This window comes from Diospyros lotus, chromosome 15 (assembly GCF_014633365.1).
Source record: "Diospyros lotus cultivar Yz01 chromosome 15, ASM1463336v1, whole genome shotgun sequence".
Taxonomy (NCBI): Eukaryota; Viridiplantae; Streptophyta; class Magnoliopsida; order Ericales; family Ebenaceae; genus Diospyros; species Diospyros lotus.
This window is the reverse complement of record NC_068352.1, coordinates 7,338,282-7,355,385: the sequence shown is the minus strand read 5'-3', so window position 1 is coordinate 7,355,385 and position 17,104 is coordinate 7,338,282. Positions and strand designations below refer to the sequence as shown.

The window sequence follows — 17,104 nt, the reverse complement described above, 5'->3', positions numbered from 1 at the left end:
CATAATTAATAATCAATTACATAAACTTAATATCATATTGACTAAATTAATTTAATTTATTTAATGTGACTTAGGGTATTACAGTTATCTTCTTGGAGCTATTCATTGGTTTATAAGATTCAAACACATTTAAATCAAAGGTCACATGGTCGGTAGCTCCTAAGTCTATGATCCATAAATTATTCCTAATAGTATGTGAGATAGTAATGGATTCAGAATTCAAACAAATACCTGCTTGAGACATGAAACAAGTGCCATCTTGAATGGTTTTCAAAAAGCTTTTTAACTTATTGATCTCCTCAGTATTCAGTTTATCATTCATGATAACTGGATCTCCCTTTTTAGGAATGGTTTCTTCCTCCTTAGTTGCATTATAGGCTTGAGCTTGGTTTCTGGACTGTATATGTTTCAAACCTCCCACCTTGTTCAGCATTGCTTCTTTCCATGTAACTTAAAATAAATCTCCCTGGTATGCTTGGATTTTTTGCAAAAACAACACCACAAACCATCCCGATTTTGTGATTTAGAGTTATACTCATTCCTTCCTTCTTGTGGCTTGAATTGAGTACCATCCATTTTATTAGTCACCATTGCAGATCCCTCAAGATTTACTTCATTTAGCATGGTTATCCTTCTATACTCCTCGCTACAAACAATAGAAAACACTTCATTGAGGGAGGGAAGTTTTTCCCTTCCAAGGATCTGCACTCTCACTTGGTCAAATTCAGCATTAAGACCGGCTAAAAATTCCACTACTCTGTCCCTTTCAAATATTGCAATTAGGGTGGTTGCACTTCACTATACTTCATTCTAATATCTTGGTAATGATCCAACTCAAGACAATACCCATTCATTTTGTTGTAGTACTCAATGATTGTCCAAGATCCCTGCCTTGTACTACTTATTTTCATTTTAATGTCAAAAATCACAAATGCATCTTGCACCTTAGAGTAAGTGTGCTTTGTAGTGTCCCAAATCTCCTTAGCAGTAGACAAAAACATACAATTTTTACTCACCTCAGGCCGTATCGCACTCCAAAGCCAAGACATTATCATAGAGTCCTAGACTTCCCATGCAGAAAAACTTGGATCTTTAACATTTGGAACTGACTCAGTTAAATAGGTTATCTTCCCTCGTCCCTTCAAAAACATCTGCACAAGTTGTGACCATTGTAGATAGTTCTTCCCATCAAGTCGATAGGTATGATGTATCCCTAGTAGGAGCACTCCCCATAGGCGGATCAAATGGGACACCATCTCCTTTTCTCATTACAGTAGTAGTTTATGAAATTTCTGACATGGTAGAAAAGAGGAGGACACAAAGACTGACATACTAGGGTCAGATTTGAACACTGATGTGGCAATGAAGGCACACAACAATAGAAAAAATGAATGAAAGGGACAGACTGCCTATGGCTCTAATACCATGTAGGTAACAAAACAACTTATTTCATTCCCTTAATTTGTGTAAAGCTTTACAAATCCTCTTATAGAGACAAGGATTATATAACATAGGAAAGAGCAAAAAAATAAAGGAAAGAATTGACTATATACAAATAGGAAATCTCCTAAACTAGAATAGGACAGTTCCCTAAACCTGAATTTAGAAATCTACAAAAAAGATGATTCGCCAATTAGCCAAATTAGGATACTTTAACTAATCATTCCATGGAATTTATCAAGGGCTAACCTCAGTAAACTTCTTTAGTTACACGGTGATGCATCATGGAATAAATGCAAACCTCGAAAAGATTAAGGCCATCTTAAGTATGCCAAAACAAAAAAGTATTTGAGACATGAAACACCTCACAAGAAATATCACTTCTCTTATTAGATTCATATTAAGATTAGTTGATATATGCTTGCCTTCCTTCCACATTTTAAGGAAGGAAAACACAACCTAGTGAAATGATTAGTTCCAGAAGGCTTTCGAAGATCTAAAGCAACATGTTACCTATCCTCCACTCCTCAATAACTAGAGCACGAAGAAGAGCTTTTGGGCCATCTGTTACTCAACAAGCATGCATTACGTGGAGTACTGATATGAGAAAGAAATAAACACCAAAAACCTAACCACTACATTAGCAAAATATTTCATGGTGACAAATCACATTATTTTATGATTGAGAAACTTAATCTCGCCCTTGTTACCATGGCCCAAAAGATGAGGCATTACTTTCTTGGCCACACTATAATTGTCTTGACAAATATGAAATTAAAGAATGTCCTCCAAAGGCCTGACCTCATGGGTAGAATGTTGGCATGGATGGAAGAGCTTAGCGAGTTCGATATCTAGTACAAACCTCAATCTTAAAATTACATGTCTTAGCATATTTTCTCCCATAATTGACTAAACCCTAAAAAATCTCGTTCCATAAGTAGTTCAAACATCCAAAGACATTGAATTGAAGTTATGGACCTTGTTGGCTAGTGGTAGTTTCAGAACTAAAGGTAGCAAGGTTGGAGTAATATTGATAGAAGTAGAGGCAAACAAATTTAAGTATGCTCTGTGATTCACTTTTCTAGCAACAAATAAAAAGGGACAAGGATGAAGTGCTTTTGACTAGTCTCAAACTAATTCAAGAATTGAAGGGAAGAAAGTTACAAGCATAAAGTCATTTAAAACTAGTAGTTAATTAGATTATTGGGAACTTTGAACCTTGTGAACTAAAGATGAATAGTTAGATTTTAAATGAAACCAAAGTTATATCCTCTCTAAAAAGGTTTTCCATTCATTAAGTACCTTGGGCTTAGAATGAGAAAGCAGATAAACCATCCCACTTGACTTTTTGTTCCAAGTGAGAATCTACCCAAAGATTGTTAGTGATGTATACACTAATGCCGAATTTAGATGACATCTAGTATATAATAGGGATACATGTATGATATTCTTGCACGCTAATAAAGTGGTAATTTCTTCATTCATTACTCTCCAAATTGTCTATGAATGAGTCCCTAGATTTTCTAATGATCTTATTCTTAAGTTGTTAAGAATATGTGACAAAGATCTATAATATATGATTTCTTAAAATTATTCCTAATCCTAAGATTTATCAGATAAGGATTATGATTGATCAATTATGGACTAGCACATGGGCTTTTACTTTTGATTAGTATGAGATACTAATAATAAAGGAAGACGAGTCACATGCCATATTGCATGAGATGTAGATAGTAGACATGGGAAGATGTTGGTTGAACATCTACTGAATGTGACGCTTGTAACAGATTACATGGCTTAGAGGATGATGATCTGTTGCTGTTTTTTGATTGTGTATCTAGTCCTCAGATCATAAGCATAGTGTTCTCTTGTGCACTAGTGTCAGAGATTTTCTGTTGAGTGGAACCATACAATGTAAGAGGTGAGAATGCTCATTGTGTGGTCTCTATGCAATGGTGAATGGAGGTAGATGCTTGCTAATATAATCCATTGACCTCTGGCGTGAGGCGAGCATCCTATGCGGTGGCAATTGGTTATGGTTGTAAAACCCCATAGCCAAGGTGTGCATGATTGGAAAGGAGCTTCCAATGCCAGAAGGAATTTCGATGTGTCATCTCAATCACACCAAATTGGATATTGGCATAGTTACCGAGTCTTGTGAGTTTAATTAGTCAATGGCTCTCACTTAGTCAGGATGTTAGTCAGTGGAAGAATTATAGTGCATGATAATCGAAAGCTCTAATAGGGTTATCTAAAGTATTGAATTCATTGCCATTAAGATCATCTTAACATTATGCTAGAGGTCACTCGAGACCTTTCAGGGTGTTGTGAGGAAATGGGGAGTTTCTCATAGTAAATCAAAATGTGCAATTGGCATCAACGAGTTTAATGTATCCTGATTGCTATATGGTGGTGAACCTATAAAGTCATGCACAAACTAGTTAATACATTGGATTACTGATTCCTTGATGTCGTGTGTGCTCAATTATCATTAAGAGTTAATGATGATGATGGATGTATTGTTAAGAGTTAACAAATTAATCAACAAATTGTTAAAAGTTAATAAAGGTGGACCGTTAAGAGTTAACAAGTCATGCCACTAAAAGTTAACATGAGGTTTTGGTTCTATTAAGAGTTAATGGAATGGCCATTAATAGTTAATGGTGTGCCTTGATGCAATTTAGAGAACCTTGGAAAGGAAGGCATGAAACAATAGACAATGTTCCTAAATGGTCAATAGTTTGGTTATAAAACTATCGATTGGTCAACTGGAACATTGACAGTTTCACTGAGCAAGATTTGATCTCGCGTGCTTTTTTGTTTCAATCTATAGAGCATTAAATGCTCTGCCGAGTATGATTATATGCATCTCAGAGGCAATAAATGAGGAGTGAGAGAGAGAAGACAAAAAGGGGAAGGGAGTAACTTGCTCTATACGCCTTGCTCTATTCTTCCTTTCGATCCTTTTTGAGAAAGCATATGCTCGACCATTGCTACTACTCAATGTCTTCTTCCTCTATCTCCATCACCTTCTCTCCTCTCCTCACTCCCTTGTTTTTGTTAATCCAAAGGTCATGTGATGACCCGTTCAGTTTATCCGAGGAGAGCCAATCATAGCTTGGAATCATCATCGTCCTTGCTTATCTAGCACATCGGTGAGGTGAAGGGTCCCATTGCCACCTAGTTGTGGATCAACTTGGTCCCCTACGGTTGTGGGGGTGCCGTGGTCGGCCAAAGAAGCAGCTACTAGAGCGGACCGGGTTGGACATGAGGCTTTTCGTGGGAGCTTGCTCCTGACTGAAAGAGTTTGGGTCCAGGTGCATCACAGGCACAACTAGAAGCATCTCAATGAAGTAAGGTAATGGTTACTTCCATTCTTCATTTTGATGCTTTTATTTTGCATATGCCTGTCTATACCAAGTCTTGCAAACATTGTGTGTGTGTTCTTAAAAATGTTTTGAAAACCATCGTGACTCCCTTGTATGGTACACTAAGCGTTGGTGCATTTCAAACAAAGATATCTGGGTAGAAACCATTCAAAAGTCCAACATTGGGGAACTAGACGAAGTGTAGTACAATGAAAAAGAGCCAAATTGGATAGATCCAATTTTTATCCATCTCTACAATGGATAACTCCTCGTAAATCAAGTGGAGGCTAAGAGAATACAAATCAAAACTGCACACAAAGTCATCGTGGGGGATTAGCTTTACTAGAAATCTCATAGCCTTCCATTCCTTTCATGCTTGAGGCTAAGGATAGTAGACTTCACTTTTGCATTTCATGAAGTCCATGAAAGAAAGTGTGGAGATCACTTGGAGGGAGACTTCTTACCTTTACACATCTCCAACAAGGTTATTACTAACCAACCATCTTCACAGATGCCAAGTAATTAGTCTTAAGGTGTGATAGCTGCTAGAGACACTTTAATTGTATCCACTAAATCTTCCTAACTAATGACGAACCTTGCCTCACCATGGTCACTCTTTTAGCAGGGAATTGACCTCGTGGGTCATTTACCTCAAGCAATCGGACAAAGATACTATGTTATAGTAGTTGTTGATTACTTCAAAAAGTAGGTGGAGGTAGAAGCACCAGTGAAAATCACTAAAATCCTAGGACTTCCTAAGTTGATCCATCCATTCCTAATTTGGAATCAAAGGAGTCATAGTTGTACATAACAACACCTAGTTCGACAACAAACCTTTCTAAGAGATTTTCAAAACATAAAACATAGACTTTAGATTTTTAACCTCAAGACGTCCTCAAGCTAATGACTAAGCTGAAGTGACAAACAGAAGCATCCTCTAGGAAATCAAAACTCTCTTGATGCTGACTTAAGCATCGAAATGACTTTATCTCGATTGAGCCCTAGGATAGTTTTCTTTTCTTTTCTTTTTTTTTTTTTTTTGTTGTCTTTGCAAGCAATTCCAGTCCATCTCAGTAGCATACATGGTCGAAATCTTAATTAAATTGTTTAAATTAATTTGTGGTCAATCCTTACATTTACATGCTCTATTTCAGTATATAGATATGGGTATTTATACTCATATGTATATAGATTTTATAATGAGAAAAGTCAAACACATTTGATAGATATCATGGTCCTATATATGCAATCCTTATATAAATCATCTTATTCAATCCCTATAATATAATCAAGACACACAATCATATATACCAATCCCTAATATTATGCTAATGGCGCAAATCAATTTAGAAACTTAGAGATTGATATTCTACATTTTTATGGATAATTTTCCATTTCTCGTCTTGCCTCTTTATTTTTAGTGTAACCATTTGAGTTACCACAAAATATGTATTATTGACTTGCAATCATGTAATATCATATTTTTTATGTGAAAGCATAAATGAAGACATGAATGGTGATAAAATAGATATTACACTAAAAAATCAATGGAAAGAGAAAATTTTTCGTTTGATTCTTTATCTTAACCACATAAGAATAGAATCATTAAGAACATTATGTTTATTTATTAAAGAGCTTTTTAAAGTACTCTTTCTCATTATGTGTTGTTTAAGAGAATCTCTTTCAACCTCAAAGTTCAAACCAATTTTTATTGTTTATGTAACAAAAAATAATTAAATAAATAACCTAAATTTGCAACATTTTGGTTGACTTTACTAAAAAATTTGGCATATCGTGATGATTCAAGGACTTCTCAATTTAATAAACAAAACTAAGACGAAACCAATTCTTCTAAAAAGGAAAGGAATTGCATATTAACATTATGGCAACAATGACAATTAATATTATGGTAATAATGACACAATTAGAAATTGAAATGTGAACACACCTGTGGGAACAAAGAGACGCCTCTTAGAAGGTAAAGTGAAGGGACAATAGAGTAATATAATGTTCCGAAGCAGTTCAGAGCCCAGAGGCAGCCTGTGCAATATCCCAATTGAAGGCCAAGGCTAATTCTTCCAACTCCATGCCTTAGAGGACTATACTTAGAGAGCAAAATCTGTAGAACACCTTTGGACCATCTCTTGTGTTGCAAAAGTGTGTCATTCAATGAGGTTGGAACAACACCTAAGAAACCCTTCCTTGTTGGATTATAATACACGGATTTCCATCCTTGACATTGAATCAACAGCCCAGTTATCACATCTTCAACCGGACAACCATATTTCAAGCCCATCTGCATATGAAAAAAAGCCCCAAGTCATAAACACTTGCCTTTGTACGATAGACACAAAACTAGAGAGAGAGAGAGAACCTGTTTTCCCCATTGAGTATTCTCTTCATATCCACAACTTGCTAGTCCTTTAAGTCTTTCCTCTAATTTACTTGCAGTTTCTTTTATATTCCCATCATTCTCCATCTTCCACTCAATCCTACTATCCTTGTTGAACTTTCTACCGCACAGGGTATCTCTTCGATGGAAACAACCAGTTCCAATATAAAGAGGACCTCCATAACCATCCAAACCATGGAATTCCATCTTTATTTTTGTCAAGTTCAAAAATAAGAAAACAATTCAAAAAGATGATATATATATATAGTTCATCATTTTAAAAGAACACTTACCTCATATATAACTCTTAATGAACTACCATATAATTCATTCTTTGTAACATTTTTGAAACCCTGTGGGAACTGGACGAAGGCAATTTCATGTCCTTTTTCTTCATCCAAGAAGAAACAAAGTGCATCTCTCACAGAACATGAATGATTCGAGTACATATCACAATCCAAATTTAATATTACTTGCCCATTGCTAATTTTTGATGACACCCTTATCTGAAAAATGATCATAATCTTAGAGAAGCAAGCTTTTCTAGACCATTAGTATCTTCTACATATAAAGTATTAGTTAATTTTCATTACCAATGCATTCATAGCTCCTGCTTTGAAATTATGAGGATGCTTTGGTCTCTTCTCCCTGGCTAAGTATACAAGAGTTGGCAATGAACAACCCTTAATATCCTTGGTATTTGAGTCTCTCCCATCAATTAGTGTCTAAAAATATAATCAAGAAAGAAATTCTAGAGGTAAATAATTACTACAACTTGGATAGTTTTAGCATTTTCATATATCCGAGGAGAACAACAAGATTCAATGCTAAATGAAGAAAATAAGGTGTGAAATACTTGAAATATGGTGTGATGGTCATATTTAGATGAAAATTTGTTCCATTGAAGATACCTTTATGTTCTAAGCGCGTGTTTTCTGGGACTCTTCCAAGTTTAGTTGTAAATGTGATATGATTCTCCATGTCTTCATATAACTTCTGCATAAAACATAAGGGCAAAAAAATATGAGCAGTAGATATCAAGGAATTTTTGAATATGTTACATCAAAATTAGGAAGCATAAGGAATTCTTAAAAGATGATCCCATTAATTAGTGGAATTGCATCACAACATGCAAAATTAGAAGCCTTCATAACCAGGAATAATGCTCCAATTGAAACACAAAAATCCATTATGATATCAACACTTCTTCTTTTTTTTTTTTTATTGGATATAATTTAGTAATTATATTGTTTGTAACAAGGACTGAGTTGGAGAAAAGGAAATCAAAGTAAAATGAACGTTTTTTAGTTCAAGTAAGAAAACACGCCTACACAAACATAGGAAATTGTCTCATTTTTTTTTTTTCTATCAAAAAAAATTATTCCAAACATAACATCTACGGTCACTTTTCTAAACTTGTTTCTGAAGTGAACAATTTAAAGAAAGGGTATAGGATATGGGGTCTCACATTTTTAATTTTCCTACTTAAGATGGCTAGCATAAATGTTATGTGAGAACTTGAATGTTATTCAAAAGTTGAACGGGATAAACATACTTTTTGTTTGTGGTTTGTCCTTAAAAAAACATAACAATCTTATTTTTTAAAGTTGATAGATAACATTCATCTCATCTAGACTCTTGAAACCAAACATTAGCTATTTAAAGGTATTAATATGATCATGCTAATATGCCCTGCAAACAACAAACATAAACTGACTAAAGACTTCCCATCGATCCTCCAAATGAAGCATGAAAGTACAACTTGTTGAGCAAGTGCATAATTGAACAAGGCAACAACTGAGGGGCCACCACTCGATCATGAAGATCAAGATCCGTGAAGATGGTTCATTTGTGAGCAAAAAACAAAGATAAAAATAGCCTAGTTGAAGACAAAGGACCAAGTGGCGACCGAGTGGCCACCACTCGGTTGCAACAGAGAGGCCTCTCGGTTATGGCCGAGAGGCCACTCAGTTGTGGAAAGCAAAGCATGAGGAAGTATGGATCCAACTTCAACGAGTGTCCAAATGCATCAAGTGACCAAAGATTGAAGCAACAACTACATGGCCACTCAGCCATAACCGAGTGGCCTAAGAAAACCCAGTGGCCTCGAAGACCTGAGTGGCCACTCGGTTGTGGCTAAATGGCCCGAAAGAATTATTAGAAAAAAACACAAGGATGCGGGTCAAATACACCTAAAAAAGACAAACCCAAAGAGACAAAATGCAGAACCCAAGTGAGAAGGAGCAAGAGGTGGCCGAGAGGCCACCACTCAACAGCAACCAAGAGACCTCTCAGTTATGGCAGAGAGGCCTCTTAGTTCTAAGTGGCCTCTCGGCCTTAAGTGTTCTTCAAACCACCGGGGGCCTCCCTCAAAGCCAACGGACCCTCCCGAGGCAAAATACAAAAGCGTGTGGAAGGAGCCAAGTGATGAACCGAGTGGCCACTCGGTTATGGCCGAGAGGCCTCTCGGTTCTAAGTGGCCTCATGGCCATGAATGTTTTTCAACCCCTAGAAGCCTCTCTCGAAGCCAACGAACCCTCCTAGGCATTCCTCGATTCAAATATTCTGAGAATATAAGCGACAGACCATTAAGAGTCCTAATTCCACAAGGACTTTGAAACAATTGAGATAAACACCCTCCACGAGAAATTTCACAATAAGCGTCATCCATAAGAGATAAACGCCATTCATAGCAGTCCTAATCCCAGCCAGACTGGGGATGATCAAGATAAGCGTTATCTACAAAGAATCCTAATACTAGGTTAATTAGGATTACTCTATTCTCCACTATAAATAGAAGGCTCATCTCCTCATTCAGGTACGCTCACTCTGATACTCAAACCCTATTTTTGCGGTCAAGCACTCGAAGATTGACTTAAGCATCGGATGGTTTGTGCGGGAACAGTCTCGCACGCCTCTCATCGTTTGTTTGTTTTGGTAGATCACTCGGTTCTCCAAGGTCACTAGGTTCTTGAAGATCACTCGGTTCTGAGAGATCACTCAGTTCTCAAAGACCTCTCGGTTCTTTGAGGTCTCTCGATTATTTGAGGCCTCTCAGTTATTTTAGGCCTCCCGTTCATCAGCAAGCAACCACTCACCAGCATCAACAATATATCATCTCTCAGGGCCTCCTAATTATTTTTGACTTCTTGATTATTTGCCACAAGGCCTCTTGATTATTTTCCACAAGGCCTCCTGATCATTTGCCTCAAGGTCCCCTGATCATCCTTGCCGAAGAACGTAAAGATTACTTTTTCCCACTTTACAAATCTATTGTTGTATCTTAGCAACAACACATGCAAATTACCTTATCCCTCCATTTTGAGTGGACACAAATCCATTAAAAATATAAATTCTCTCCAACTTTTCTTATAGTGTCTTTTATGTTGTTTCTTGTAAAGCAATGCATGTAACCTAATTAGGTGTAAATGCTAACAAAATAGAGATTCAATTTGTTGGCAGTTGGATTTATCAGTTGATTTATTTCATTAATATTTTGAGTTGTAATCTAGTAGGGGTCCTAATTTATAGGAGAGTAATCAACTCCTATACATTAGGAGAATTGTTAGGAGGTTGAATAATCTTAGAATTCTTCAAGGATTAGAAGTATGTGTGTTATAAGTAAGATTGTATTAATTAGTTTTGATATATGAAAGATTAATTCTTTTTCTTTCACATGGTATTAGAACCAATTATCTAGGGTTCTATAGCCTTCATCGCTGCTATCTTCAATAGTGCATCTAGGGTTTTATTTTTACCCTGTCTAGCCTTCATCGTCGTTTGCACTCTCCAACTGGGTTTTCAACCACCCAATCATAGCCGCCTCTTCCCTATCTTCCCTTCTCCCACATCTGCTGCACCTCCTCCATTACCGTCGTCGCCAGATCTACCTCCTGTGAGCAGATCGACCACCACACGTTGTCCAGTGCCATCACGTCTCCTGCCGCCTTCTTCTCATCTCTTTGCTTTCACCGCAATCGCGTCGTTCTCTTCCGCTGCCACCAGATCTGAAGCAACAACTGCTGCCTCTAGCCACCCCTATCTTTAGCCTTGATTGTTGCTTCCTTGTTCATCCACTCGGCCTTAATTGCCGCCCCTATCTTCAGCCTTGATCGCTGCAAGTTGTCTTTAGCAAAGGAATGGCAGAAAACTCAGATTCCAGTATGAACAATAGAGAAGCAGCCACTGAAAATTATGTAGCAGGTGTTAGTTCGAGTGCTGGTACCGATTTTGGGGCAGGAGTAAGTGAGCTTCCCAAAATGCTATTACCCTATCGATTGGATGGTAAAAACTACCTCTAGGTGCAGCTGGTTCAAACTTTCCTTAAAGGTTGAGGAAAACTCAGCCATCTTACTTCTCTTTCTCCGGCAGCAACTGATCCCAATTTCCAGGTATGAGATATAGAGGATTCTTTTATTATGTCGTGGCTATGGAATGCCATGCAACCTGATGTAAGTAGGAATTATATGTTTCTAAGTATTGCTAGGGAAATCTGGGAAGTAGCTAAGTAAACCTACTCTAAAGTGCAAGATGCATCGGTTATATATGAAGTTAAAACCAATATAAGTAGTACTAAACAAGGGGAGATGACTGTTACAGAGTACTACAATAGCATGAATGGCTTGTGGTTAGAATTGGATCAATACTAAAAAATTAAGATGGTGTGCAGTGCTGATGCTGCGACCCTTAATAAGATCATGGAAATGGATAGAATTGTTGAATTTTTGGCTGGCCTTAACTCGATTTTTGATAAGGGTGTAGATTCTTGACCGAGAGAAATTGCCCTCACTCAATGAGATATTTGCAATGGTAAGAAGTGAGGAAAACAGGCGAGCAGTGATGCTGAAGGGGACATTCACTGATGGATCAGCTTTAGTGTCAAACAAAGGAGAAGAATCAAGGCAAAGAGATGGAAAATCAGAGGCATAAGAGCGGCCTAACAACAGAGAGGGACTTTGGTGTACATATTCCAAGAAACCTCGGCATACCTGAGATAATTGCTTCAAGCTCCACGGAAAGGAAGCAGTCCTAAGCAAAATGGGAGGATTCCCAAGCACAGCTACTCGGCCTAGCACTCAATCCTATCTATCACACAAGGGACAAGAAGAGGATGGAACTATGGAAAAGTTGGAGGAAAATTTTAGTTCAGATCTCACTCTTCTCAACAGTGAGGAAATCAACAAACTGAAATATTTTTTGAAGACTATACAAGATGATGGCAGTTGCTCCTTGGCTCATCAAGACCTTTCTGGTAAGCCCTCAGGTAAGTTTGCTTATTCTGTAATTTTTCCAGCATCAAACACTGACAGGAATGATACTTGGATCTTGGATTCCGAAGCTATAGACCATATGACACTTAACTCCCATGTGTTTACTACCTATCAACCCCTTAAGACCATGAAACAAATCTACATTGCTAATGGAAAAATAGTCCCTATAATCGAACATGGCAGTGTTTATCTAAGCCCAAACATAACCCTTAACCATGTTCTTCATGTGCCCCAATTATTAGCCAACCTCCTCTCTATCTCTCAACTCACAAGAAACCTACATTGCCATGCTATTTTTTCTACTAATGTGTGTGAGTTTCAGGCAATGAAAACCGGGAGGAGGATTGGGGCTGCTAGGGAAACAAATGGGTTGTATTGTTTGACAAGGACAGCAGCAAAGAACCAGCAACTAGTGGCTTGTTCCTCTCAAATTGCAGCCAACTATCACCAAATCTGGCTGCATCACTACCGGTTGGGTCACCCACCATTTTCTTTATTGAAATCTATGTTTCCTACTTTATTTCTTTCTTTAGATCCTAGTACTCTTCATTGTGATGTATGTGTTATATCCAAACAACATTGTGATGTATGTGTTATATCCAAACAACATCGTGTATCTTACCTAATTAGCAATAAACTCCATTCTATTCCATTTGCATAAATTCATTCTGATGTATGGGGTTCTTGCAAAATTCCTACCTATTTTGGGGCACGTTGGTTTATCTCATTTATCGATGATTGTACTCGGATGACATGAGTTTTTTTGCTAAAAGACAAAGCAACCATGCAAACAGTCTTACCAACCTTCTGTAAAATGATAACGACTCAATTTGGAACTCCCGTAAAGAAATTTCGAACCAACAATGCTCGAGATTATTTTAACTCTTATATGAACCACTTTTTCCTACAAGAATGGATTGTCCATGAATCTTCTTGTGTGGATACTCCACAACAAAATGGAGCAGCTGAAAGGAAGATGAGACATCTCCTTAATGTAGCTCGAGCATTGCTTCACCATCTTACCGTTTCTAAAATTTTTTGGGAAGAGGCTGTCCTTATGGCCACTTTTCTTATTAACCGCACGCCTACCAAAGTTTGAAACCAACAAAGTCCTCTTTCTTGCCTTACTACACACTTTCCTGACTCTAATTTCCATACCACTCTTCCTCTTAGAGTGTGTTTGATTGCACACATTTACTATAGAAAATGTGTAATTATTATAATATTTTTTATGGAAGCAATCAAACATTCTTAACTTTTCTATGGAAAAATGTGTATGGTACAAGCATTTAAAGATTATTTCCATGGAATTCATTTTCCAAGGGAGTGGAGTGGTTTTTGTTTTCTAGGCAAAATTACCTAGAATTAAATTCTAGGTAATACAATCAAATACACTCTTAGAGTATTTGGGTGTGTTTCCTTCGTTCATATTTCCAAATCCTCTCGGGATAAGCTTGATCCAAGAGCTGTGAAGTGTGTCTTTCTTGGGTATTTCTCCACACAAGAAGGATATAAATGCTATCATCCTCCCACTCGCAAGCTCTATATCTCTAAGGATGTCACATTTGTTGAGACTACCCCATTCCTTAGCTCTACCCAAGCTGGTCACCAGGGGGAGACTTCCTATGGTGACCCAAGTGACATCTTCTTTCTTCTACCATCTTCCCAGTCCAATCTTTAGCTTAATGTTGATCCTCATTCGGTCTCCAGTCAGCCTAGTCATACCTCTAATCCTGACCCTACAGCCAGTCCATCTCCCTAGCACTCAAACAGCTTTAACCATGGTGATGATCAGGCCAAATTTGATGAGTAAGAAACCTGCCAGTAGCTGCAAGGAAGATAAAAGGGGTCTCCTTATGTATATAAACGAAAATAGCCAAGCCTAGAAGACCAACAAGCTCCAAACTCCTCTCCCATTCAAAGCCGAGATCACATGCAAGCAATACATCCAGCCTCTATCGGCCAAATCCTTGATGATATCGACCTTCCCATAGCTCTTAGGAAGGGAGTTAGAAGCTGCAACACCCAATGGCCAATTACCTATCCTATCATAGCCTCTCCCAAAACCATAAAAGCTTCCTAACATCTCTAGATTCAATTATCATTCCAAAATTAGTAACTAAGGCTCTGAAAAATCAGAATTGGAAGCTTGCTATGCTTGAGGAAATGAGGGCTTTAAGAAGGAACCATACATGGGATATTGTGGACAGACCTAAGGGAGTTAATCCAGTGGGGTGTAGATGGGTTTTTAATGTCAAGTATACGGTCGATGGGACACTTGAGAGGTATAAGGCAAAGTTGGTAGCTAAAGTCTACACTCAATCATATGGAATTGACTACCTAAAGACATTTGTGCTAGTGGCAAAGATGACCATAGTTCGTATTCTCCTGTCATTGGTAGTCTCATTTGGGTGGAATCTATAACAACTAGATGTTAAAAATGCGTTTCTCCATGGAAATTTAGAAGAGGAAGTGTTTATGGATTTACCACCAGGATTTCATGAGAGACTCAGTAGGAAGGTATGTCAGCTAAATAAGGCCTTATATGGGCTCAAACAATCCCCTAGAGCTTGGTTTGGGCGGTTATCTAAAGCCATGCATACTATAGGTTACAGACAGGCAAAGCTTAAAGAAAGGCTAGCTAAGGAATTTGAAATCAAAGACCTGGGTATGCTCAAGTATTTTTTGGGAATTGAAGTAGCTTATTCTAAGGCAGGTATTTGCTCAAAGGAAATATGTGCTTGATTTATTGACTGAAACAAGATTGATTGGAAGAAAAGAGGCAAAAATTCCTATTGAACCTAATTGCAAGTTATGGAACAACCTTACTAGCAAGTCTATAGACAAAGGAAGGTATCATCGACTAGTTGGAAGATTGATATATCTCTCTCACACAAGACCAAATATTGCCTTTCCTATCAGCTTGGTAAGTCAATTCATACACAGCCCAACTGAGGAGCATATGCTAACGGTTAGAAAAATCTTGTGTTATCTCAAGGCTACTCCAGGTAAAGGGATCATATTTAAAGAAGGAAATAAATTGAACATTCAAGGTTTTTCAGATACAGATTATGTAAGGTCCATGACTGATAGAAGATCTACAAGTGGCTACTATGTATTCTTAGGAGGGAATCTGGTGTCCTGGAGAAACAAGAAGCAAAATGTTGTGGCAAGGTCAAGTGCAGAGGCAGAATTTAGGGCTATGGCCCTTACTCTATGTGAAATTCTATGGCTACGAATTGTTCTTGATAATCTAAGAATTTCAGTCCAAGACACAGTTAAGTTGTGGTGTGAAAACCAATTAACAATCAATATAGCACATAATTCTGTCCAACATGACCGGACTAAGAATGTTGAGATAGACATGCACTTCATAAAAGAGAAGTTGGAAGCTAGACTCATTCACCTACCATATGTTCCATCAGAGGAACAAGTTGCTGATATATTAACAAAAGGGTTGCCAGTAAAAAGATTTGAAGATCTAGTAAACAAGCTAGGAATGTGGGACATCCATTCTCCAACTTGAGGGGGAGTGTTGGCAGTTGGATTTATTAGTTTATTTATTTCATTAATGTTTTGAGTTGTTGTAATCTAGTCATGGTTGTTAAAATCTTAATTTTAGGCATACAATTTTACGATTTTATGAGTCAAAAGGCCATAAGCGATCCGGATCGTATGTAAAATCGAAAATGAAGTGAAATCCCATAAAATCGGGTGTTAAAATTGTAAAATCGTTGAAATCACATTCAAAATCGCGACTTCAGCGATTTAATGTAATTGGGCAGACTTGAGGCTTAGAGACAAAATTCAATTCTGTCTCTAAGCTTAACCCAATTCACTGAAATTAAAATAGGGTTTCTTACGCGCGCGACTCTCCCCATTTGTGTTATCTTCTCTCTCTCCAGCCTCCTCTCTGTCTTTTGCCGCCGTTCTTTTTCTACCTCATCTCGCGGCTCTTGCCAGTGCTCGGAGCTCGCTGCAACTGTACCGGTGGTACTCCTTCTCCCTTGTCTCGTGGCTTTTGTCATTTCTCTGTAAAGATCCAAAAAAAAAAAACTAAATTAATTAAATTATATATATAATAATTAAAAAAAACAAAAATATAAAAAGAAAAGGGGGAGGCGCTCGGCAGCCCCCCCCCCCAAATCAGAAAATCTCTCTCTCTCTCTCTCTCTCTCTTTCTCTTTTTTATTTTCTCTTGATTTCCTCTCGGATTTTCTTCGATTCCAAGCGATCCGACCGTTCGATCGTTGATCCGACTTCGCTTTCACCGTTAAAGTGCCCCCGATCTACAAGGAGGTAAGTATTTTGGCTTCATCCTCTCTGTTTTGCTTGTTGTTTTCGTGAAATGAGGCTTGAGGTGCGATGGGGCTTGTTGGCCGAATGTTTGAGGTTAGATCTACGAAGATCCAACCGTTGGATTTTTGTGATTCTTGGATATGATGGTCGGTTTGCTTAAGAGGGTTGGGTGGCGGTCTTGGATCGCTGGAAATCGCCGGCCACGGTGGCCGGCGACGTTGGCAGTATTTTTTCTCTTTTTGGCCGAAACTTCGACTCTAGATCTACGAAGATCTAGCCGTCCGATCTTTCTCATTTTTGGGTATGTTGCTCTCCTTAGTGTTGCACACCTCGGG

The 17,104-nt window shown here is 37.9% G+C and overlaps 1 pseudogene; it reads right to left on the bottom strand.

The window, feature by feature from the left end:
• The window catches only part of LOC127791552 (cellulose synthase-like protein E1), an 84,443-nt pseudogene that overhangs the window by 44,146 nt on the left and 23,193 nt on the right, over nt 1-17,104 (bottom strand).